Source organism: Symphodus melops (genome assembly GCF_947650265.1).
Source record: "Symphodus melops genome assembly, chromosome: 5".
Lineage (NCBI taxonomy): Eukaryota > Metazoa > Chordata > Actinopteri > Labriformes > Labridae > Symphodus > Symphodus melops.
In genome coordinates this window covers 4,276,108-4,302,298 of record NC_136695.1, presented here as the reverse complement: position 1 = coordinate 4,302,298, position 26,191 = coordinate 4,276,108, and the positions used below count along the sequence as shown (strand labels likewise).

The window sequence follows — 26,191 nt, the reverse complement described above, 5'->3', positions numbered from 1 at the left end:
CTGTACTTTAGAATTGCCGAGTTTGTTGCAACCAAGAGAAATGCAGGTATGGTATAATTTCCATTTTAAATCGCAAACCAGCTGCTCCCATCATCTCCCAGTATGTTTGCTTGTGCTAAATATTACCCAATCTAGCGAAAAGGCTCAAGAAAAACAAATCCGCAAGAGCCTTCTATATGTGCATAAAAAACGGAGGAGATGAAGACTGTGCAGAGAGCTGAGGAGGAAGATCAGGGAGGGCAAACGTAGCTACAGGAGGAAGATGGAGGATCAGCTGCAGGAGAAGAATGTCAGTGGAGTCTGGAAGGGCTGGTCCGGGATCAGGAGTGGGTAAATGACCTGAACACTTTCTTCAACCGATTTGAACAGCCATCCACCCCTCCCCCCGCCAATTACACCCTGCTGCAACCACCACCACCGTCTTACCCTCATCCCCCTTGCACACCACTCTCTGCTCCCCCACTCTCAGCCACATCCACACTCCCACAACTACCAGCACGCAGCCTCCCTGCTCCAGCCTGTCCTTTACAACAGCCCAGGTGAACAGGAGGCTAAAGGTCAGGGAGGCATTAAGTCCGGATGGCATCAGCTCCAGGCTGCTCCAAACCTGTGCAGACCAGCTCTGTGGGGTTATGGAGCACATGTTAAACCTGAGCCTTGAACTGGGGAGAGTAGCACATCTCTGGAAGACCAATCATGTGGTACTGGTGCCAAAGACCTCCCACCCCAAGAACCACTAGGCCGGTGGTACTGACACCACACCTGATACAGACCCTGGAGAGGTTGGTCCTTCTCCAGCTGCGCCCCCTAGTGAACTCATCGATGGACCAGCTGCAGTTTGCCGCTCAGCCAGGCATCGGGGTGGATGACGCTGTCATCTACCTCCTGCAGAGATCTCTGTTTCACCTGGAGAGAGCGGGAGCACTGTGAGGATCAGGTTCTATGATGTCCCCAGTGCTTTCCACACCATGTTATCTGCAGTACAGGGTCTTGGCTCCCTCCCTTTTTTACCCTTTACACTGCAGAGTTCTCCCACAACACAACCAACTATCACCTGCAGAAGTTCTCTGATGACTCTGCCGTAGTCGGTCTCATCACCAATGGGGGCGAGGGGGAATACTGAGAACTGAACCTGGACTTTGTGGACTGGTGCCAGTGGCACTGCCTCCAGATCAATGTGAGTGGTGGTGGACTTTTGCAAGCACAGACCCACTTCTCCAACACTGGTGAACATTCAGGGAAAGGACACTGAAATAGTGGACTCGTTTAAGTACCTGAGTGTTCACCTGAACAATAAGGGCTGGACACAGGCTCTCGACAAGGAAGGCCAGAACTTTTGAGGACCTTTTATGACTCTTTGGTGGTTTCAACCATCTTTTACAGAGTGGTGTGCTTAAGCAGGAGCACCAGGGCCAGCTCTGCCCTGGGCTGCCCCCCCTGGATCCTGTAGAGGTGGCAGGCTTCGCCACCCGCGGTGTCTGAAGGAGAGATACCGCAGGACCAGGACTGTTCAATCAAGCCTGCTCCCAGTAGATCATAAAACACACCCACAAACTGGACTATTCACTCCTACTTCTTGTGCAATATTAATATGATGTCATCGGTACCTGATTTTATTTCACATTGCAATAATAAGTAATGGGACTACTTTTGCAATAACGTGTTCATCCTTATTGTGTGCATGAGTGTTCTTATTTATACAGATGTACATCAGCCAGTAACAACAACAGTAACAACTTTTTACTATTTTTTATTTGTATGTTTTATATTTTTATTTAATTTAATTTTGCACTGTGATGTTTCTTCTGTTGGTTATCCTGCTTTACTGCTGTAACACTGTACATTTCTCCACTGTGAGATGAATAAAATATTAAATTATTTTATCTTAAAAGTAAGCATACTGCAAAAACTCAAATCATTGTAATAATCTAAATTGTGGTCAGGAATATGTCACACTAACTATAAGTCACATTCACCATGGCAAGTCCAGAAAAAAACATTTTATTTGAAGATATAAAAATGCAGAAAAACAATGCAGGGATAGCTTTTTTATTAAATAAAAGTGCAGTCAATGCAGCAAGACATTTTACTTCAGGTTCATTAATACAGATACTGCATCTCACTTCCTGTCTGGCAGTTGTTGTGTGTTATAAACACCATCACACCTGCAGTGAATATTGGTGAATATTTCCTGCTATGTTCACACGTTGGCTCCTCTTGCCTCAGACAGAAAATCTACTCGATGGCGGGCAGGAATAATAATATAAGTTGAAGGTTAGCTCACCTGTGGAGATTATAGGGAGCATTTTAGGAGTGTTGTGCATGCGTGAAAAAACACCTTATGTGACCTACTGTAACCTACTAAAGCAAGAGAGACTGTCAGGAAGGTTATTCATGTTTTATGGTTTCTTGATTTCCTGCCAACTCCTCCATCAGTCTTGCGTTCCACCACGGGAATTTACAGGACGCAGACCTTCAGATGTTTTCCTCATCAAAGATTCACACAGAGTATGAGCTTTTTCCCTTAAAAGGAGGTTTTAGGTTCAATAATGCTACACACAAACGCACAGGACATTATCAGCAAAGAGATAAGTCGGAGCACTTCTTCTACAGCGGTCCTCAGATTTAACATAAGTTCAAACTTCCAAAAGTTGCTTTAAATCTTTCAGAGACCAAAGAGTTCTGGGTCCTAGTGCCATCTGACTGCGATACAGATGTAGTGTGTGTGTGTGTGTGTGCGTGCAAATAATAGAGAAAGAGAATGAAATCAAAAAGTGTGCTTCTTTAAAAAGAATCGAAGACATGTGGTAAAGACTCCACGAACGCACGTCCTCCACATTCTGTTTGTCTTTCTACGGTGAAGGTGGAGAAAAGGAAGAAGGAAAAGAGCAGCTGAGAACACAATGAGTGGCAGCAAGGCAGCAGCAGTCCCTGGTGTTAAACATACAAAGACCAACTCTGGAGAGTTTTGTGTGCCCAGAAAAGAATTCCAACGTCGGTCCAGTAACCGAGGAGGGAGTCAGACTTTAGATCTCCAGCGGAGTGGACGGGATATGTCAAACAAATGCTCAAAAGTAGCTGCAGTCTTACAAAGTAACTCTGACACCTCTCCATTTCTCACCTTCATGACATCAGCATTCAACAACAACCCAAATCATTACAGATTTTTTTCTTTTAATAATTCCAATTAAGCTTCAACAGAAACTAAAGTACATTCAGTTGCTTTTTTTGGTCGGAAAATGTCCACAATGTAAAAAAAAAAGAAAAAAAAAAGCATGACAAAGAAGAGAAGGGTGGAGAAAAAAGGAGAGAGTAAGACATGAGAGAAAATGAAACAGGGAGAATAGAAGAGTTGAAAAAAAAAGGAGAGGACTGGGCAGAGATTTCCTCCATGTGGCATTTCAAACCAGGAGTCTGTCTGCTCTGCATATGGAACCAATTTGAAATGTGAGACAGACGCTTTGAAAGACAGTCGACCCACAGATAGGGAAACACTGTTTTTACTTTCAAAGCAAACAATTATCCAAGTTTAAATCTAAACAAAAAAAAAAAAAAAAAACTTGGCAGATTGCGTAAGTCACCACAGACGATCATTTGAAGCTTGTATGTGAAAATCTCAGTAAACTATATTTGCATACAGTAACACAATGTGTTTGTACTTTCTTCCTGTATGTTGACTCTGAGTTTCCATGTATGTCTTAGATACACAAACAGATTAACAGACAGACTGGAGCTGACTCTTATATTTCTGAACTGTAAATATCTAAACAAAATGTCCAGATGTGTATGATTTAAAGGGACCATCGATTGTTTTGACAGAGATTTGAAGATAGATTAAGTTGAAACAGGAACCTTCAGTTTCAATATGTCGGATCTCATTGGACTGCAGATATTGTCATATTGTATTTTGGTCTGTCTGTTTGATTATAGGACAATTCATGATAGTTGATACCTAAACCAGATGAAAATAACAAGATGAAGGTAAACACACGCATATCTGTTTGTCTGTCTTTCTTTCTATCCGTCTATCCATCCATCCATCCATCCATCCATACATATATATATATATATATATATATATATACACATACCATATACATATATAACATCCATCCATCCATACATATACATATATAACATCCATACATACATAAATTTACATATATAACATCCATCCATGGTGCTGGAGTCAATCCCAGTGGAGAAGTGTTATTTTCATTCCATAAAGATGTTATGATTGGTGGGGATATGAAGTATAAACAAATGCTACCTTTTTGACTGTGCACAGAAACTTCATGCCATCCCTGCAAAACGTCATGGCCAAGTTTGCCACCACAGTAAAAAAAAAAAAAAAGGTCCCTTCCGCCCGTTGACCTAAACTAAAAAAAACTGCAACACAGAAAAAAAGAATAAACTGCTATATAAGGCCAGTTATGACTTGCTTGCATAATTGCCGGGAATACAGAAGAAAAACTTGAAGTTTGACTCACACAGCTCCACATTCTGCACACTCAGCGCTCTGCTCAGCTCAAACTTTTCAAGAGTTGCGTCGTATTTTTCCACACACAGCGGATGAAACGTTGGCATACAAAAACACGACTCACCATCCCCGGTCGAGTGCATTCCTCTTCAGCCACTTTAAATCCGTCATTTATCACGGCGACATCCCGTCGACCCGCTTGCTTGCTTGATGGATCTCCAGACGAACACTGGACAGCCGGTGGTCCTGAAGTTGCAGCCTCGCGCGCTACTCAACTGAAGTTTTAAAAAACAGCTTTCCACCGATAACCCAACACAAGATGCTGTTTTCAAAAGTTTCCTCAGTGACAAAGGTAAAATCAACATACGGTGGCTTTCTTTGCTTCAAACTAAAGTTTGATCTCCGGGCTGTCGCGAGCCCAGGTTCTCTTCCCCTGGGAGCGCGAGCGCATGGGAAATCTGGTTTCAAAGTAAAAGCCCCAGTGTTTACGCAGGAACAGGCTGCTTGGACTGAAATATGATTCTTCTTCTCCCTCTTTACAAAAACGTTTCTCCCTGCTGCCAAATAAACCAAGACAGACTTTGATGGTGGGAATAACCCAACCTAGACTGTCTCGACATAAATATAGATAATATAATAATAAAATGAAATGTTTTGGACAAGAAATTATATGTGCATACTAATATCCCTCCACCGCTTGGGGAATTCTGGTTTAGGGTCATATGTGTTAAAAAGCAAAACATTCTGTTAATATGCAGAAGATTGGGGCAATAAGGACAGTAGCACACAAAATGTTCATTTTCTAGCCTGATGAATAAAAATAACAACTTTTTAACTGAGCCATTGCTGTGATCCTACATAAAGAAATTGACATGCCTGCATAATTGTTGTGGCATCACAGAGTTGGGCGGGGCAAGCATCAAACATGAAGGTTGTTTTAATGCACGAGGTGAGGAAAGTGCCTTTGCTAGTTTTCCTCTCATGTTTAGGTCATTGAATTGTGATGTGATGTGAAGTACAAAACTGCAACAAAACCAGTTTTCTGGAGGGATTACATGTTCCTTCTGGCCTGGAAACACCTTGGGATAATGGATGGATGGATTGAATTAGGGAGAGAGCTGCCAAATATTATAGTGAACGCCTGATGTGTCCAATCAAGACTGTATAAAGAACAGACAACCTCCTCTCAGTTTGCAAATATGAAGCCAAAATAAACACTCCATTTAATGGGCTCTGATATTGACTTTGGTAACATCTTTTGGAAGCACGGCAAAAAAGATCAAAAGATCGAGTAAAAGTTTGGCACAGTCCACCATAGAACAGAATTTGGTGTTGGTCTGAAGCACACTCTGACGCCTATGGACAGTTCAATGCCTCTTGTTTTTGTTTGCTACTTTTCTTCTCAACGGTTCTCCTCTACTCCTCTGCTAAACCACTTCACACATGGATGCAGAGTTTCATTCTTCAGCAGAGCTGTCAGTCATGGCACGTTATACCTTTTTATAGCATCAAATAAAAAAAGACAAATTAACTCAGAAAAAAGATTACTTCAACACAAATCGTATAAGAAAATGTATTGTATATGACGTTTGTTTTTACTTTCAACTTTGACCCCTAAACTTGATCTGTTTACATGGAGGAAGTTGGGGTGTTGGACATATTCTGCAGCCAATCAGCAGGAGGAGAATAAAACTTGCCATAAGCATGACCATCAGGCCCCAACTTGCCCAAGTGGAGCTTCAACAGATTAGACTCTTACATGTAAACTTCCAGGTATTACTGTATGTTATTTGTTTTCTTTTAAAAGGCATTTCTGTAAGCCCATTCTGGTTAAACCCAGCTGTCACAGTAATCATACAAATCCTGCATATATTTTTTTATTAGTTCTCCCTTTCCATCTACCGTTGAAACATCATAAGAATCCTTAAAGTTGATAACCTTTGAAAATATGTATCTAACTTAAAACAGGGTCAGTTAATTAAGGCATATGAGCAGACCTCTGACATGGTTGTTACCTATGTACTGTACTTATTATTATTATAGAAGGTGTATAGTGCCCCCTTGTGTTCAATGCAATAATTTCAGAAACTCGTTCATATTTGCAGATTTTGAGTTTTTTTTTTTGGGGGGGGGAAGATGTTGCCACAATAGTGAGGTGACAGGACATTATGTATGAGTGCTTTTATCTTAACTTTCCACACATGAGGGGATCTATATTAAAGTGAAAAAAGGCAAAATAGTAAGAAGAGGTTTTGTAACCCATCCCATTATTTTAACCTTGGGTGTTGGGTATCTGTGAATAAATCACATTAGTGTAGGATGATAAAAAGGCAAAAAGCTGTCAATAAATGGTTGGTGACTGTGACTTTATCTGCTATCTAGGTGTCTGCAGCATCTTATGTACGCCATATTTTACCTCCTAAGGCCCCCCCCACCACCATTTGTCCAATCAAATGCTTTTGTTATGATTATGTCAAATGTAATAAATCAAATGTTTCGTTAAGTGAACCCTTTTATTTGTACAACATGAAAGACAATGTGTTTTGAGCGCACACTGCAAGAAAATCAATATCTTCTCCAGCAGTGTTTGTAGTATAAGAGACACACTCAGTGTGCTGTGGGATGTGTTGAGGAAAAATAACCTGTAGATGGCGATGTCAGTGTGTTTTGAAACTGAAGCAGGAAACCCCACACAGCAGTTGCCTGTGATTATTTCTGACATTTTCATTGAGACCCAAACGAAGGCAGCAAGCCAAAATGCTTCAAGTGTTGCTGCACGAAGCTTTTAGACCTCTGGAAGGCCTTCCCTCTCTGAGCACCTTGGTAGTGAAGTTGTGCTAGAAAAACATACTCTGACATTCTCATTTTAACATTGATAAAGTTCATGCCAAAGACTACTATGTAACCAGCAGGTTCATAACCTGCCAGTGGAGGAGTTCAGCCTGTTGTTGATGCATAGCTGCACGTGGCCTTTACACTGTCTGTTGCTCTACTTGAATTTAAAATACATGACAACATTATCTGCGCTTTGGATAAGCAATCATTTCATTTCAGAGTTAATAGATAATGGACATGTTAAAAAGAGACCACTACAGTGCGCCAACGTTCATCCTACATGCATGGCAGCGGGAAGTGGGGGTGCTCCAGCACCCCCTAGTGGCGAGGGGGAGATTTTTAAAAATGTATTAAAAATATTTTTGCACAATTTATAAATTCCTTTTGAATCGACACACGTAGGCTATGACAAAGCTCCAGTAACAAACAAGAGCTCGTGTTTTCAGAGACATAAAAACTGATTGAGTTACGTCTGTGCCGACCCGTCTCTGTGGCCTCATCTGAGCACACTTTCTCAGCCATGCGTCTTCTGAAGACACGCAGCACCATGATGACCCAGAAAAAACTCACAAACCTTTAATTGATGCATGCCCACACAAACATTTTGAACTCCCTGGACATTCGTCCCCTCATTAGAGACTTTATTTCCACGACCCCAGAGTGCACCTGGACATTTGGACACCTGTAACCAGGCCACCCTGTCTGCAGCTCAAAGTAAGGTCATGGTGCCGCCGCGCACTTTCATATCTATGCAGTTTAACGTCACACCATAGTGTTTCTGCAAGGTGGTGGGGATTGAGAGTGTTATTTTGATCGTGTTTTCTGTGCGTAATGGATTTGGAGGACTGTTTATTAACGTGTAAACAGTCGGAGAGTGTTTCCTTGTGGTTTGCGTAAAAGGGTTGGAGATGGAGAAAAAAAGTGCTATTTTGTGTGTATGTTTGCGTAATGGATGAGGAGAGCTATTCAATAATGTGTTTAGATTGTCTAAGATTGTTTCTTTGTGCTGTGTGTGAAAGGATTTTGGAGCTAATAGAGCTGTGTGTGACAGGTGTAGTGACTCAGGCTGATGCCAGCTGATCAAACCTATTGCAATGTTAAAGTGTTATTGTGAAGTTTAAGTAACAGCACATATATTCCTCTGAGAACTGATGACGTCTGTGTGGCCCTGGCTGTGTTCACTGAAGAGTGTAAGACAATGAAGTGGTGAATCTTAATCTATTTAAAAAAAAAAAAAAAAAAAACATTTAAATGTATGCTAAATAGGCCTCATAGGTTTTTTGTCCAAAAAAGAACAAAAGATTTTCACAGCACCCCCTGTTCGAAATAACTTCCAGCGGGCCTGCCTCCATGGGAAGTTTTTCATGTACATGCACATGTATATGCAAAGAAAGTGGGTGTAGTGGTGTGTGGGAGCACAAAGAAAAAGCCAGATCACAGATGCAGAGTGTGTGTGTGTGTGTGTGTGAAACATTGTTAAATCACAAAGCTCGGTCGATCGCACTCATCTGGTTTCTGACCTCTCGCCTCTCTGCTGCCTAACCGCCTACTCACTCATTCCTGATGTTCAGCTCTACTGTCCTCCTGTACAATCAGCTGCTTCATCTGACTCGGCTGACCTCTGACCTCCGACCCTGACACCACAGCCATGCAACCTCTACGGCTAACACTGTATGACATTTCAGAGGAACAAAAGAATCACTAGATTGGACGTTCGGCTTTAACACAAGCTGGGATTTTTGTGCCGCTGAGAGCTCGAGCAATTAAGTGTTTGAGTGTGTGCTTGTACAGTACAGTACAGTACAAACAGTATTTGTGCTCGCTTGCATTATCTCATTCTGTTAGACTGCAAAGACTTTATGGAAAATGAATATTTTCAAACCACAGAGACGAAGATAGGGGAGATATTTTCTTGCCACACAATGAGAGCTTTGTTCTATGGCAGCATTTCTCTGGATTAACACTGCTGTACATTATCAGCCGTTTGGAATCATACCGGCCGAATGCATTATAAGCCTTGCTTGTCTAGATGTTTAAATCCATCAGCGCCACTGAGTTGTCTGATTACTCTCCGATTGTGACATGAATCATAATGTTCTTAAGTTAACAATGTAGTCTATAAAGAGCATTGCAGGGGGAAGTGTTGTACGACCATAGCCAAGAGTAACCCTGTAATCAGTTTGTGTTAGAACCATAGAATATATAAAACATGGACATTATCACTTTTTGGGTTCTGTGGAGGTGTTTTGAAGTGGAGCAATGGCCGTTGCCATTTTGGAAATGTTATCTCCAACTAAACTCTAAAAACACTGAGTAACAGTCAAAGAGTTGGAGTAAAAACTTGTCATGGTTTGGTTCTGTGTTTCGTCTTGTTTTAGTTTTCAGTCTTTCCTTAGTGTTCTGTTTGTTTCCTAGTGTTGATAAGATAAGATAATCCTTTATTCATCTCACCAGAAATTGACAGTGTTATTTCTTTACTGTAGTCTTTAGTGTGTTTCCCTGTGTCCTCCTATGTTGCCTGTAAGTTTATTTCCTGTGTTGTGTTTTAAGTCTAGTCTTTAGTGTTTCCTGTTTTATTTTGTAATATCTGGTTTAGGTGGCGTCAGTGTTGGGTTTTACTTTGTTCCTTGTGTTTCCTGCCTGTGTGATTGACCTGATTGTCCTCACCTGTCTCATTAGTCTCACCTGTGTCTAATTACCTCATGTCTATTTAGTCTCTATCTTTGATACCCTCTGTGTCAGTTCATTGTCTTTTGTAGTCGGTTGGTGTGGTATGTGGTTCGTCTCCCTGCTCCTGTGGATTACCTTGTTTTGCTCCTTGTGGTTTTTTTTATTTTTTTTATTCATTATATAAGTAAGTTTTTCTTTTGCCTTTTGGTTGATAGATATTTTGTTTTCTGCACATGGGTCCTCATCTCTGAGTTTCCGCCCTAGTCGTGACAAAACTGTTCTTAAGCCTCCCTGGCAAACAGCTACAACACACCAAACAGTCAGATCAGCTTCCTCTGCATTGTGCAAATTTATGCACAGCTCTTATTCTTAATGTATTCAAAATCTGTTGAGTTAAAAAAAACCCACCTCTCGTACAATATTTACCAATAAATAAACGAGTTGTTCAGACAAAAACTAACCAAGGCTGTTGTCTCAGAAACGTAATTCATCTCGATCAATATAAAAACAAAGCAGCTACAGCTAGAACAGGTTGTACGCCTCCTCACACACAGCTACAGCACAGCCATCAATCAACTCAGCTACACTCATGTTCATGCAAATGTATGAACAACTCTTAGGCAATAAAATATAAACAAAGAAATGACACCCTACCAGTGTACATGGTTGTAAAGCTGTTTAATTATGCTGTAAAATTGCTATTTTAACATACTGTAGGCTTTCATGGAGATTGCTGGGTTTTTGAAGCAGGCCCCCAGTGGACACCGGAGGAACTGCTCTTTTCTTTTTACGCCTCCCTGCGGCTAAATTTTCTCAACACCGTAAGTACTAATAAAAACTTTTAGACAAGACAACATTACAGTTTGATTCACGGTGCTATGCTTAAAACTTGGGCTTCATGTGTCAATGAGCAGATTTTAAAGAAATGAAAGCCACTCTGTACTACCCTCTCTTTATAGATCCATTGGTAAAACCAGTGTTGGCAGGATATTAGACAAGATTTGTATTAAATTCAGGTAGATTCCTTGATTGCTGTTTGTGATTATTTAGGGTATTTAACCCACCTCCCACAAGGAAATTAATTTGCCACAGCAGATTTTAGAAGTTGACAATTAGGTCTAAAACTGTATACAATGTAATTAAGAAGAACCACCTTAAAAGGAGACAGTAGCAAGGAAAGTGAATGTGGTGTGCCTGGAGATCTTTCAACATCAAACTCATAAATAATGATGATATCACGCATTGAGAAACTAGCCATCAGCACTTTGTAGTTAACCTCAGGGAGACTGTGGTGAAAATACTTTCATATTGTCCAGTTTTGTTTCCTCCTATGAATGTTAGCGTGGGACTCTGCTATCTCGGACCTGTGAGAAACCAAGCAAACACTTCTTTGTCAGCACTACTGCAGTTACATAACCGTCTTGTTGCAGGATCCACAGCTGGTCAGGGCCAGTTTGATCTGAATCTGCAGAAATTCCCAGAGCGGGCTCTTGGAGACACCTACCTTCAAAACCTACCAGCCCATGAGTCAGAGATAACAAATGGGGCCTTGTTTCACAAATGCATATTTGAACCATTATCAGATTAGTTCTTTTCTACTTTAAGGTGGCTAAGTGGATTTAATGCTATGATAATTCTGGGGAAATCCCAGCCAACATGTTTAGAACCAAGACGGTTTGTACAGCTGTCACTTTCTATCCCGTCTTTCCTTTAATGCTGGCACAGTTTGTCGGTAGTATTGCAACCTGTCTGTTACGTATTGCAGTGAAGATATTTGATAAATGGACTTGAGCTTGTATTGCGCTTTACTAGTCTTCTGACCACTCAAAGTCAAAGTCCCACCGACCCATTCACACACTGATAGCAGAGTCTGTAAAGTGGCCATATGAAGTAACTCACACAAATTCATAAGCCACAAATGAAGCAGCTGGACAAACTGGGGGTTTCCCAAGAACACATAAGACATTTGGCTGAGAGGCGACTGACTTGACCAACTGAGCCCCATATTTAACTTGGACAATTTACTTCTCCTCTTCTTGTCCTGCAAACAGCTGAAGAGCCTTTTCTTTCAGACGTTTGTTGGGATTAGAGCTGCAGCTATCAAATATTTTAGTAATCGAGTATTCTATCGAATATCCTGTCGATTAATCAAGTAATCGAATAAATCATACTTTTGCTTAATTAAGTTTTAACTCGTCTTGGGTCGTCCCTACAAACCTGCTTCTTTGCAGTTACCATGGAAACGCCTGCTTGTTACAGCCAACCACCTCTGCTCTACAGCTGCTGACACTCACCATATTACTGACAGGGTCCCAAATAAACTTTTTGATTCACTGGTCAAGGCGGCAGGTAAATTAAAAATACAGGCCAAACATGTTTTAATGGCTGAAATAACAAATAGTGTTTTGTGTAGCCTACACATCTGTTACAGTATTTAATTGAGAAAGCATTATGTTCTGTTAAATCAATCACAGAATCAATCATTATGTCAGATCAGGAGATTGAGAAACTTTAAATATATATTTGCTAAATTATTATTCCACAAACAAGTTCTGTCTTGATTTAGCTTTGAAGACATTAGAGATTTAATATAATCAGCCTGTTCATTATTAAAAGTGTATCTCTGTCTGCTCCTCAACTGCTCTCTGTCGGCACGCTCACAGACTACAGAGACCATAGACGTGTCTATGACAGAGACTGTGAGAGGACGTTGCTATCGTTATGTTAGCTGCAAACACGGAGAGAGTGAACGGAGAAAAGCCGACCATTTGACCGGATCACGTGTTCCCGACTGGGTCGTATGGATCACGGATCAACTGTGAGCTGACTAAAAGTTAAAAGGGGCGCGCCGCGCTCGCGTGTTGAAGTGTCTGTGTAAGAGAGAGGAGCAGGTAGCTGCAGCTACATTAAACGTGTTTTATACTCATACCAAAGTTTTGATGACGCAAAAAAAAAAAAAAACTTAACGAAGCCTCGAGGCAGCGAAAATTCCTCGATGAATTTTTGTAATCGAATTATTCGAGTTATTCGAGGAATCGTTTCAGCTCTAGTTGGGATCAAAGCAGAATTAGGAGTGTAGGTATTTGACCCAAACTCAACAGGGACCAATAAATGTATCAAATATTGAATTTGGGTAAAATTTATTCTGAGTTAACTTGTTTGTCAGCTGTTAGCCAAAACACTAGCAATACCACAGATTAGCCTACATGCTGTGTTTGGATTTTGTAGTACTTTAAAACTTATTTATTAATCAGACGATTGAAATATTGTCTTTTAGCTTGTTTGTTCTTGTCAACGTTACATTGTTGAACTGTTGGCTTTGTTGAGACTTCCAGAGTGAATCAACAGTGCATGTTAACAACATCCAGCATTGTGTTCACAGTTAATCCATGGCTTTGGACCAGTTCATGTCTTTCTGTCTTGTCCCATTCTGGTCTCAGACTGACTAATGTTTAACAAAAACATCTCCCGCCTTGTCGTCTTTAAAGATGAGTCAGGGTTATGAATCGGACCAACGTGTCTATTACACGCTTTGGCATGATACCGGGTTATGAATCGGGCTGCAGGACATTTTTAGGGTGGATCTTATTTAAACTGAATAATGTTTTCAATTATACCACGATGAGAGAATGTCCAGCGTGGGAGGGAATTAAAGCATTGTGTGACATGGAAGGGGAATACTGGGATATATTTGATATGTTGTTAAATAGTTACAGTATATCCCTATTAAAAGGACCATTTAGCTGTTTTACTTATTAGAATAAGATCATTAAGAGTGTGTGACCCTCATTTTCAAAGCAAAAAGAAAGCAGATTAGCGTCGTCAGGGTTTAGCGTCCTGGGCGCTAAAACGCTCAGTTGGTCAGCTGTTCTTTTGTCGCTGCACTGATTGCGCTCTCAGTTGAAAAAAGTTCCACTTTTGGAAAAGGAATTTTCAGTGTCACTTCAACCTCATCGACCAATCAAAATGAAACTTCTACAGATTTCTGATATCAGCATTGTTAACAACAATGGCAGACGAGATCTTTTCATTTTCAGGTCTAGAGCTGCTGCTAATGCCAGAACACAATCATTTATTTTGTTTTCATGTTTTCTGTTGTGATATTTCCTTGAATGAAAACTAATGGTCACTACCAAGAGAAGTGGAGGTTACCTTTCATAACCTAGCTACAATAGCACGCTGATGTTAAGATTGTGAGCACTACCAGAGCAGCGGTAGAAGACACAGACCCTAAATCTACAAAATGGGCTTGGTGCATAGCAACTCTAAGTTTCTGTATTCAGAAACAGACAACAAGACACTTACTCTTGAAAGCCTGTGAGTTTAGAAGATGAAGTAGGTTACAGACTTGGAAATCCAGTTGGTTGCACTCTTAAAACTTACTTGCTGCTACATCCTACAAACGATTAGATTCTCTCAAATATTCTCATGAACAAGACGACATGGGAGAAGTCGACGATGGAGACAGAGAACAAGGTGGGGAGGCAAATATGTAAAAACACTGCAGAGCCATCGAAACAATAAGCACTGAAATGTTCTGGCTCAACAATTACATCTCGTGCTCTGGGGATCCTCACATCACAGCTACGGCTAAATAACAAGAAAACTCACTTTTATGGAATCTGCTCCAGTGTGAGTCAGACCACTGTTGGATGTGTGAACGTTCATGTGGGAAACTTCCAGAGAATAACATGTTCTTCTGTTCAAAAGGAGTCCAGGAAACCAAAAAAACAATTTAATTTACTCCAGTTCTTTAATAGTATTATCCCAATCTGGAAGCAGACATGCCGTGCAAGCAGTCATTACATTACTACATGATGAGCTTAAAAACGTGTCACAGTGTCAGTTATAGATAAACATCTTTATGCTGAGAAATGTAAAGGCTTCTTGACAATCTCCAAAATCAAACATTGAAGTAAAACCTGAAGTTAAAAAAAATCAGATTTTGTTTGGCTTTTTGAGTCTGGTTCTTAAAGTGAGTGAATCCTCATTAAGCTCCATGTTAAAATATCCTAAATTACAGCAGAGTTGAACATGGTTACAGCATGGTACAGCAATTATTTTGTTCTCGTTTTTTTTTCTTCCTCATGTGGACTTATATCTATTTTCTTTTAATAAACAACTCATAAAAATGAATAATGAATGATTGTTGGTGCTGATTGATTGATTGATTGACTGAATGATAGGCAGGCAGGTTGTCTGGCTGATTCTGCGTCTGGTTGTCGAATTGATTCTTTGTTTAGTTGATTGATGGATTGATTGATTGGTTGGTTGTCTGGCTGCCTCAGTGACTGGTTGGCCAATTGTGGAATTGTTTGGTTGATCGATGGATTGATTGATCTGTGATTTGGCTGAGTTATAGGTGGGTTGATTGATTGACTGGTTAATTGTTTGATGGCTTGCTTACTTGCTCAATTGATTCATTTAATGATCTTATGTTCTCATGGACTAATCAGGAATCTGTCTCGGGAGCTCATTAGGAGCATCAGATTTTTTAATTCACGTTGTGCATAATGCATAGGTGATCTGATTTTAAAAGCTGTGTTTTACATGAACATTTAGCTTTTATCAACTGCTCACTCATTAAAAGGCTGTGTAAAGGGGGCTGGTTTGTCTCAGTTGGTGGAGCAGGCGCCCCATATACAGAGGCTACAGTGCTTACAGAGCTGGTCGCAGACTCAACTCACAGCCTGGACATTATGTAGTGAATGTCATCCCGAACTCACTATCCCCATTTATTCTGGCTTTCTCAAGCTGTCCTATTGAAAAGCAAAAAAGCCCCCTAAAAAGACATTCAAAAGACGTCTATGGGGAGAGGACAAAACTGTTTTTAAGGCATGAGATTTTTGTCCTCTGTCCTTCTGAGGGAATCAAAGAGTGTGTGGGTGAGAAGGAAATGACACCATTAACCAAACCAACCCAATCCATTATCTGATCGCTGAAATTTGTTATTATCTATGTTGCATCTTCTACTGTATCATACTCTGGAGTAATTCTCTCACAGAGCTGAAATGACTCTGGAAAAATACTGTAAATCCAAGCATGGACCTACCACAGTGGGGCCCTGATGCTTGAGCTCAGCAAGGCCTGTGGAACAACAATGATCTCAGTGTTGGTCGGCTCCAGGGTGGAAGCTTAGTCTCTCCCTGGCAAACAGATGCTAAACTGCACAGCAGGTTCATTTAAGGCCTCTCTCCTCTCTTTCTGGTAGCACAGGGTATGTGAGACCCCAGCATCTTTTTCACATACTCATACCATTCAAACACTCTGTTCATCATTAATTCTGCTTTTGTAGACTTCTTGTTGACTGCTTTAAAGAATTAGAAGAATCTACAGCATGGTTTCTCTCTACTTGTCCCTTCATTTTGGAATCCTTCACTTCCCCCGATATGCGTCTTAAAAGATAATTAAAGCTGGAGAGCAGGACTCGCTTTCCCAGGCAGATGTATTTTTTTGCTGCCATGGCTCGAGATTGTTTTGGATATCTCCCTCTTTCCCTCTCTGTCGCTCCTCTTCGTTTCCACTCTTTCTCCCCTCATGTGTTTTGGAGCCCAGAAGTAGGCCTAAGAGCCCAGATTGGTTGCTATGGGGACAGACGTAACAACAGGCATAAACAGAGATGAGACGAGGGGAATGATGGAGAGTAGGTGAGATAGAAGTAAAACTGAGGTGAAAAAGCAAGTGAAAAGGGCCATGCAGGGGGAGTCCGACTTCAAAGTGGTCCAGGAGTGAAGGGGCTGAATGGGTTACATTCAAGCCTGGTGGGCTAAAACAAGGACGCCTTTCAAGATGGTATCAATGAAGAGATGGGAATGTATATTTTCTGCTGCAATGCACCAGTGCAAGTAGCAAAGAAAGAACAATATTCAGTACTGATGAAGGAAATGAAGTAAATGAAATGGACTAAACCCCTGCTATGTATTTTTAGTTGAGTACTTACATTATCTTAACTTGTCCAAAAGTTATCAAATCAATAATTTTATAATTGTAATGGGAGGTGTATTGTAGGTGTCCGTCATAATGCAGAGAATCACTCCCATGATACCCCTCGAGCCTCTACCTCAACTATTTTTTATGTTTTTGATTAAGAGCCCCCGAGCAGCAGATTTCACATACTGTATGTTTAAACAAGCATTAAGTAAGAAAAAATAAATTAACAATTTGAAATAATTATACAATAAACTCCACAAAAATTCATTTTTGTGACCAGTAAAAATAAATCTATTTCAACAGTGAGAAAACCTTTAGAATCTCCTGATGTACTTATGGTGTAATTCGGTGTTTGACCACCAGGGCGATGCTGCAACAGGATCATATGTTGTGACTGGATAACGATTATCCAGTCACACAAAAAACACAAAAAGACTAAAGTGCCTACAAGACACATACAGTCCACACACACTGTAGGTTTTTCTGGCCTTTCCTAGTTGCTTGAAGTGAATACTATCCCTCTAGCTCATGGTGATATCTGAAGGTTTTACTGAGGTGTATACATGCGGCAGGGAATCGATCCCCAACCGCATCATCAAGGTGTGTTTGTTTGACTACAAGAAATTGGTCTGATTTCAGCAAACTATCATGTTTACTTGCTTTTTAATGATCCAGTGTTGGTTTGAGTTACACAGTAACCATTAAAAAAAAGTAAGCCTTAATGTTTTAATTTATTCAGCACAACTTCCTGTTTAAATAACACAGGATTATAGAAGAATTTACAAAGGAGCCACAGATTTTTTTTCCCCCCAAATGTTCCAAAGTTATGAACACAGGAGAGAAATCAGTTTGGACAAATTTAGAAAGTTACTGTCATGAAAGCACATTTTGCACTGAGATTATAGCTGCGGCTGCTTATCCTCCAGACGGCTGAACTTCTCTTGGACTGAAGAGTCCACCACAAGATCCACATGGCCCTGCCTAGTAATAACTGAGTGTGAGCAGACGGAGGAAGTTCTAGTGGTTTGTGCGCTGGTCTGAAGAGGACACTCAGACAGCCCTGTGAGGCAGAAGACACATGAGGGGGAGCAGGATGATGACAGGACAGTGACTAAGACCACAACATGCTCTGCAGTCTATACAGCACAACAGCTGTGCATTGGTTTGGAGAACAAGACAGAAACAGCTAATGAGACGAAGCTTTGTGGGCGTATGTGTGTGCATTCAGTCTGAACTAAATAATCCATCCACAGACATAACACTCTGTCAGTGCTCTTAAATAGTAACCCCCTCTCCAGATCATGAGGAGGGTGTATGTCAGTGCTTATCGTAAATCTGATCCCTTCTAACCACTCAGAGACACTTTATTCTGAAAAACCTTAGTAAACATCTCCAGGAAGAGATCATTGTTCCCTTTTTTACGTGTGTTTATGTGTTTGTGTTTCTTCTGTATTGTGAGTAAGTGGAAATGGTAAATGGACTTGAGCTTGTATCGCACTTTTACACTGCAGGTCACACCTACCCATTCACACTGATGACTGCTTATATGGCCCGTCGAGTAGCTAATTCCAATTCGCATCGGACACGTTGCTCGCAGGAGCTGGGGATCGAACACTCGACAAGTCTACGAGCCACAGCCACAGGGTAAAACTCATTGAATGAAAAAATCTGGTACATGTTCTTGTACCACAGTTTCAGACTTTGCAGATAGTCTGATACTTAAGGAGGAGAGGGAAGGAGATGAGGCATGAAGTTCAAAAGAAAAGGATAAGACAGAAGACAAGTCATTTTACCGGTTAGTCGTGCAGGCTTTATCTAGATCTGTGACCATCAAAACCAATCTTTTTCTCAACCACCTGGGACAAGTTTGAGTCGGCTGGGAAGCATATATGTGGGTATTATTTCACCACATATACAGGATGACCTTTTTTATAAACTCTAACCAATGAGTCATGTCGGAAGTTCAGCGGTAAGTAAGACCCCTATTGTAGTTCAGCGGTAGGTTGGGGGTTTGATCCCCAGCTCCTGCAGCCACATGTCAAATGTGTCCTTGGGCAAAACACCCCATGTTGCTCCCTCTGCTTTGTATGTGGCGTATGAATGGGATTAGTTATTTCTGATGGACACTTTACACAGCAGCCTCTACCATCAGTGTGTGAATGTGTTGGTGTGACCTGCAGTTTTAAAGTGCTTTGAGTAGTTAGAAGACTAGAAAAGCTCTATACAAGCTCATGTCCATTTACCATTTAGCATATTTAAGTGTCCAAGCTGTCGGGTCCAGCCAGGATGACAAAGTTCAGGCTGTGTCCCTTTGGAGAACAATGACAAAAGACTCTTAATCCCAGCAGGCCTTGCAGGTACTCCCAGAATGCTTTGCCACACCTAACACATAGGTTTGAAGTTTGGGAGGGATAAAATCGGTTGTCTCCCATTGTTCACTCTCTTTCACACGTCGTCTGGAGACGTCCGGAGATACTCCTCTGCGTCCTGTTCACAGCACCCATTCTCTGTGTTCAAAAGTGTAGGCGCGCACCTAACCCAAGGCCTTGTAGCGTACCGACATCCTGAATTCCGAGCTCAGATCATCCATTTGAACGCATCTCTAAGAAGAGCGTCTTATTACTCCCGTATTAAAACGGTATTGAGAGAGCTCGTTCCGTCCTTTAAAAAAAGGACATCCACGGAGATCACCTCGCTCGACGGAGGACACCACGGCCCTGCCCAACCCCTTGGACGCGCCGCCATCACCATACAACTGCAGGGAGACGGCTGCAGACCGTCCCAAGGACCCCTTTTGCTTCCTTCATCAACCACGGACAAACGGTTACAAGTGAGGCTTAGCTAGGTCTGGGCAGTTAGATATAGAGAGTGTGTTTAATAACTGAGTTATTTTTGTGAAACTGTGATAATATTTGCTCGGTATTTGACCACTGCGTCTTAGGTTTTACGAGAGTAAAACCTCTTTTGTTTTCTTTATTTGGGCCGCTGCGTCCCGTGTGTTTCTCTGTGAACTCTTGCGTCATAACCGGGTAATAGACTCATTATCAGAAAGACTAGAGTGAACGCCGTCTGATACAAATTCGGCCACTGGCTTCTGGTAGTGAAGTAAACTATGCTCCGAGTTGTGCGTGAGTTCCAGGCTGTGACTGAGTTTTCAAGGTGCGCTCTTTTCTCTCTCTCTCTCCCAACCTTTTACGCACACATGCACCTTTCGGCAGACGCACACACATGGATATCTGTGGCTTTTCAAAGGCTGCAGAGACATAGGTCAGGTAGAGACGGAGTTTCTAGACAATAGACCAGGTTAGGAGACCTGTGTTCAGTGTCCGCCATCACATGACCACGCTGCCATTTTGATATCTCTCTCTCTCTCTCTCTCTCTCTCTCTCTCTCTCTCTCTCTCTCTCTCTCACACTCTCACAGAAACATACACACACACACACGTCACACTCGTTTGTCTCTGTAGTTTAGTTTATAACAGTTGTTTGATTGAGTTTCATTGATTGACTTGATGTTTCTTTGTTAAATAAATTCTGTTATAATTTAAAGAGCAGTTGTTTGTGATTACTGTGGATTTGCGTTGTGACTTAGGCTGGGTGAAAGGGCTTTGTGTTCGGATTTCACACCTTCAATTAAATACAGATTAATTATTGATGATATTGGTATTTAATTAATTAATTTGAGACTGATATTTGTAATATCTTGGTTGTTCACTGTTTACAGGGTGGTGCGCCGAGGTTTTATTAAACTCAGTTTAATAATAATTATTGATTTATATTAATAATTAAATAAACTTAATTATTAAATTTTCATCATAAAACCCAACCTAATTGTTGGTCAGGTATTCGCTCCTGTAAACCCCAACAAAGCCGAAGAAACCTGCAACCATTTCCCAAATCGTAGCAGTATAGTAAGAGTTTGGTAAAGTAGGAAATTAAAGTGGTTTGGGCTCAAAAGAGTGCAAAATGCAACAATTTCCTTCCTGTATAAAAAAAAATTTGAATTGTGATCGAATGTTCGTGTAAACCCAATATCGTGATACGTGGTTTATTATGAGTTGGGTGTATCATTACATCTCCAGTTAGAATTATAATAACTTAAAATGAGTAATGTGTAACATTACACTGGACTACACCTATTTTTTTTCATATGATGAATCAACAACTTTGGTGTAATGTCCAACTGTTCCAACAATAAAAAAAGAATACCACCTACTCCACCCAGAGGGTTCAATTAGAAAAGTCCCAAACACCACCCTGTTTGTGTCTCCATACACCGGCCCAATCCCGGCAGGATGATGACTAATCCTTCCTCATTCAGGGAATTATTAGTTACCACCCATCTGCATCCAATCATATCATCATGACCAATGACCGCGTGCTCACAACAGCTCTTTAATCACTAAGTCATGTCACAATCATAGCAGGAAGATTCAGACCTGCGCCAATGTTGTAACCCTTCAAAAGACTTTGCTCTATCTTCACGGCTACAGAAAACACATGTTCATCGTGCTTGCTTTCTCCCCAGTCTGTCTGCGGTAAATATGCTGTGCTTGGTCTTTTAGCAGCAGAAAATACAATCTATGTTGCCATGCAAAGACGATTGGAGAATGCAAAAACAAGCGCAACCAGTTTTAATATTAAATAGACTTGATTTGCTTTGAGGGTACTTTTTAAAAATATTTTTATGCAAATTTTCAGAATGTAAAACAGCAGTATCAAATGTTGAATCTTTTCTGATGTGGTGGCGGGTTAAGAGGGAGGAATGAGAAATTAAACTGGTTCTGTGCCAACACGGAAAACCTTGTGAAACATGAAAGCAAGTCTCATAATGCCAGAACATGTGAGGTGTGTGTAATACGTGTTCCCATGTATGCTCTGTCGTTTGCCCATACAACACTCACTTCATGGCTCTTAGTGTTTGAATTTGCATCTGGCCATTTGATTGACTGCAGATTTATCAGCCTGCAGCCATCATGGGTTTGTAGAAATCTAAAGGCAAAAAAAAAAAACGTGAAAGAAAACAATTAAGCCCATCTTGAAATATTTTTTCCCCTCATACTCATTGCAACAAAAATCCTTTGAGGCCTTTTCTTTATTTATCAAGTACCATGGGCAAATTGTAAGAACATGGGATTAAAGGCTTTGTAACAACCTTATGCAGGGGAACGTCTAGTTTTGTAGTTTTATTTGGACTTTGGCTAGCTTTCCTTATCTTTTTTTCTTTTTTCCATATTTTTCAAGGTTGTTAGTGTTGTTTGTAGTCTTTGCATTTTTTAAACGTCTCTTTGTAGTCATTGAATCTCTCTTAATTTCAAATTATTTCATGTCAATTCACATATGTTTAGACACTTTAAGATCTTCACCTTAAAGTAAAAAGTCTTTTTTTGTTGGTTTGTCAGAATGCAGTTTCTTCTGGGGGTTTTAATGTTATATTTCCGAACATGTTGTGCCTTTTTTGGTAGTTTCCTTGTGTTTTTTTTTTTTTGCATGTATTTTGTGGTTGTTCTTGTTGTTGTTGTATCACAACCTTTCTTAAGATAGGTATCCCTTGTTGAAGTCATTCTTTTCATTCTCTTAAACACTCAGGTCTCTTTTAAGCTGTTTCAGCCTTCTTTCCAGTCTTTTCCCAATTTCGCCAATCTTTTTTTCCCTTTATGACATCACAAAGGGAAGTAACCCCTCCCCCAGGTGGGTGACACTCCCACAGATAGGTGTTTGTTCATTAGAGTGAATTTTGAGCAAGAAGTGTTTTGGTGAGTGCTTAGACTCATTCAAGCTGGTTATAAAGGACTATAATATGTGGCCTTTAAGGCACGGGGAAAATGAAACACTCACCCAGTTGGTGTTTCCCAATGTCTCAATGAAAAAGAATTAAGGAACCAAAAGAGATTATGTGGGAACTACTTCCTTTTTCAACCGATATAGAGTCATGAAAACATAAAAAACATTTCCTTCAACTCAGTAAAAGGATGACCAGGTTGTGTTTAGGCTTTCCATTACATGTCAGGAATAATGCTTGACAAGTTATGGATGAAGGGAAGACCTTTGACCCCTACAAAAAGCAGAATGAGAGAGGAGAGTTAATCCTGTCTTGTCCTGGCTCCTCTGCTACCGATCCCTTGCAGTGTGATTGCAGTCAGCTGATGCTTGTGTATACAGGGCTAATTGAGCTTTGGTTTGTCTTTTCTGGTTAAAGCCAGTGTTTGATCTCTCTCAGCCTTTGACCACTGTCACGGCTCGCTGCCAGTGGAGATGGAGCCTCTTGGTCAGCATGATCAGAGGGATTCACTGTGCCGCGTGGTGGAGTGAATTCATTAGATTAATGTACATGTTAGATTCCTTTAGAGCAGTTTCAATCTGTGTCTGCTGCAAAGAAACACATCAAATATGCAAAATTGGTAGTAACAACATTTTTGTAAAAGTCAGAGGAAAAGGAAAACGGACACATTTCCTGTCTTTCTCTTTTGTATAACACTTTACTGGCTCATCTAGTGGTTTCCAATGATGAACAAAAAAATGACTCGAAACAAAAACTTAGTACCAAATCTTGGAGGAAATACGGGATAATATGTTTTACTCAAAATAGTTCTATAAACTGCAAATGTACTCTTGTACAATTTTAAGTTTAGTTGATATGTTTAAGTACTTAAAGACTCAGGTTTAGTCCAAACACAGGCGGGTATTTTTATTTATTTTTTTAAACTGAGGTTTCCCTCCCCCGTACACAAATGCTCAGTTCTCAAAAACATGTTCGCCCACGAGAATGCAAAAACATACAGTCATGAGCATGCCAAGTCAAAAACCATGCTAACATCTTCTCCCCATTCCTCTGCAATTAACATTGCATTTACAGAGTTGTCCATTCAGGTGCCTTTCAATCAACTAAATGTGTGTAATGTCCCGTGAGCAACACTAACACCTGCACTAGTTTGGTGCGTCTGCACTAATCTCATGTAAACAAAAGTGACAGCGTTGCAACATTATGCCAAACGGAGGAGAAACCTGCGCACAGTGTGACGTTACAAGGTTTAAACCTTAAACAGAGCTTCTGAAAATGTTCACTGTAAAAGGAGCTTTCCAAAAGACTAGACATCTCACCTGTGCGCCGACGTGAGTGGCCGCACATTCAGTAGCTCCGTCCCTGTCGTACTTGTCTGATATGTTATTCGTTTGTTGTGGCTCTGTGCCAACTTCTACGTTTATAGTTTATATAGTTTTTATAGTACTATACTATATAGTTTTTATAGTACACCTTCAGTGTATAACTTCATGTATCCTATGGATACTTTTTCGTGTTTTCGTGGAAAGAGCAGCGGAAAACTTTCCTATTCACGGGAAACGCTGCTCTCGCTCCGGTCAGCGGGACAAGCCGGCATCGTTCACCCGATACCAGAGGAGCTGAGGCGGCGGTATAGAGGCTGTAGAGCGGGGGCCCTGGTAAGGGCTAAGCTCGCGGCTAAGCGATGGAGGTACAAGCCCTCGGTTCCGGTGATAGTTATGGGGAACGTAAACTGTCTAACCAACAAGACAGACGAGCTGGCTGCGCTTGTGAGGAACAATCGGACATTTAGAGAGTGCAGTTTAATGTGCCTCACAGAAACCTGGCTGACTCAAAACACCCCAGACGCTAACGTGGATCTACCGGGCTTTACTACAGTGAGAGCGGACAGAGACACGAAACGCAGCGGCAAACGGAAAGGAGGAGGACTCGCGCTGTTTATTAACAACAGATGGTGCCACCATGGACATGTTACTGTGAAGGAGGCAACGTGCAGCAGAGACATCGAGCTGCTGGCGGTAAGTCTCCGTCCTTACTACATGCCGAGGGAATTCTCTCACGCGATCGTGCTCTGCGTCTACGTTCCTCCCCGGGCACACGCCGAAACTGCGTGTGACGTCATCCACGCGACCACCTCAAGATTACAAACGCTGCACCCGGATGCTTTCATCGCCATCTCAGGGGACTTTAACCATGTTACTTTGAACTCCACACTACCGGACTTTCACCAGTTTGTAAGCTGTCCCACCAGGAAGAACAGGACAATAGACCTCCTGTATGCAAACGTGAAGGACGCCTACACTGCCACCCCGTTACCACCTCTGGGTAAGTCAGACCACAACCTGGTCCTACTCAAGCCACTGTACAAAACTATGATCCAGAGACAACCGATAACCACACGCACCTTCAGAAAGTGGTCTCCCGAGGCAGAGGAGGCCCTCAGAGACTGTTTTGAGACCACTGACTGGAGTGCCCTACAAGAGACCCATGGTGATGACATTGAGGGCGTCACACACTGCACAACTGACTACATGAACTTCTGCATGGACGTTGTGGTTCCCACTAAAACTGTGCGCTGCTTCCCGAATAACAAGCCCTGGATCACCATCGATGTCAAGGAGATCCTTAACAGGAAGAAAAGGGCATTCAAGGAGGGAGACCAGGCAGAGCTGAAGCGGGTGCAGGGGGAACTCAAGGTCAGACTCCGAGAGGCAAAGGAGGAGTACAGAAGGAAGGTAGAACAGAAGCTTCAGCAGAATAACATGAGAGAGGTCTGGGAGGGCATGAAGACCATCACAGGCTGCAGGAAGAAAAACAACAACGAAGAAGACGGGGACCCTGAGAGAGCAAACCAGCTCAACTTGTTTTTTAACAGGTTCGACAGCCCCGTCGCTGCAGCCAGTGCCTGTCCCCCCAGCACCCCTCTACACACCCCCTCCCCCCCTCCACACACCCCCTCCCCCCCTCTCACTCCTCCCCCCCCCAGCACCCCTCCCCCCCCCCCCAGCACCCCTCTACACACCTCCCCCCCCCCTCTCACTCCCCCCAACACCTCCACCAGAACAGATACAACCTCCAGTGACAATCCATCCCCCCTCCCCCCCACCATCACCAGAGACCAGGTAAGCAAGGAGCTGAAGAGACTCCGCCCCAGGAAGGCAGCAGGCCCAGACAAGGTGTGTCCCAGGATGCTAAAGGCCTGCTCTGCTGAGCTGGGGGAGCCACTTCAGCATATCTTCAACATGAGCCTGCGGCTCGGGAAGGTTCCTGTGCTCTGGAAGACCTCGTGCCTCACCCCTGTCCCCAAGAAGAAGAACCCCAGTGAACCAGGCGACTTCAGACCAATCGCTCTGACATCCCACGTTATGAAGACCTTCGAACGGCTGCTGCTCCAACACCTCAGACCCCAGGTACAACACGCACAGGATCCCCTGCAGTTTGCATACCAGGCAAAGGTGGGCGTGGACGATGCCATCCTCTATCTTCTACACAGGG

At 41.8% G+C, this 26,191-nt stretch overlaps 1 protein-coding gene across 1 annotated transcript in view; it reads left to right on the top strand.

Moving 5' to 3' along the window:
- Window positions 1-7,872: 7,872 nt before the first annotated feature.
- The window catches only part of LOC306824191 (TGF-beta receptor type-2-like), a 76,994-nt gene continuing 58,675 nt past the window's right edge, over window positions 7,873-26,191 (top strand). The window contains exon 1 of the mRNA XM_079344225.1: window positions 7,873-8,029. The gene's annotated coding sequence lies outside the window, so the exon portion shown is untranslated. The remainder of the gene's footprint in view (window positions 8,030-26,191) is intronic.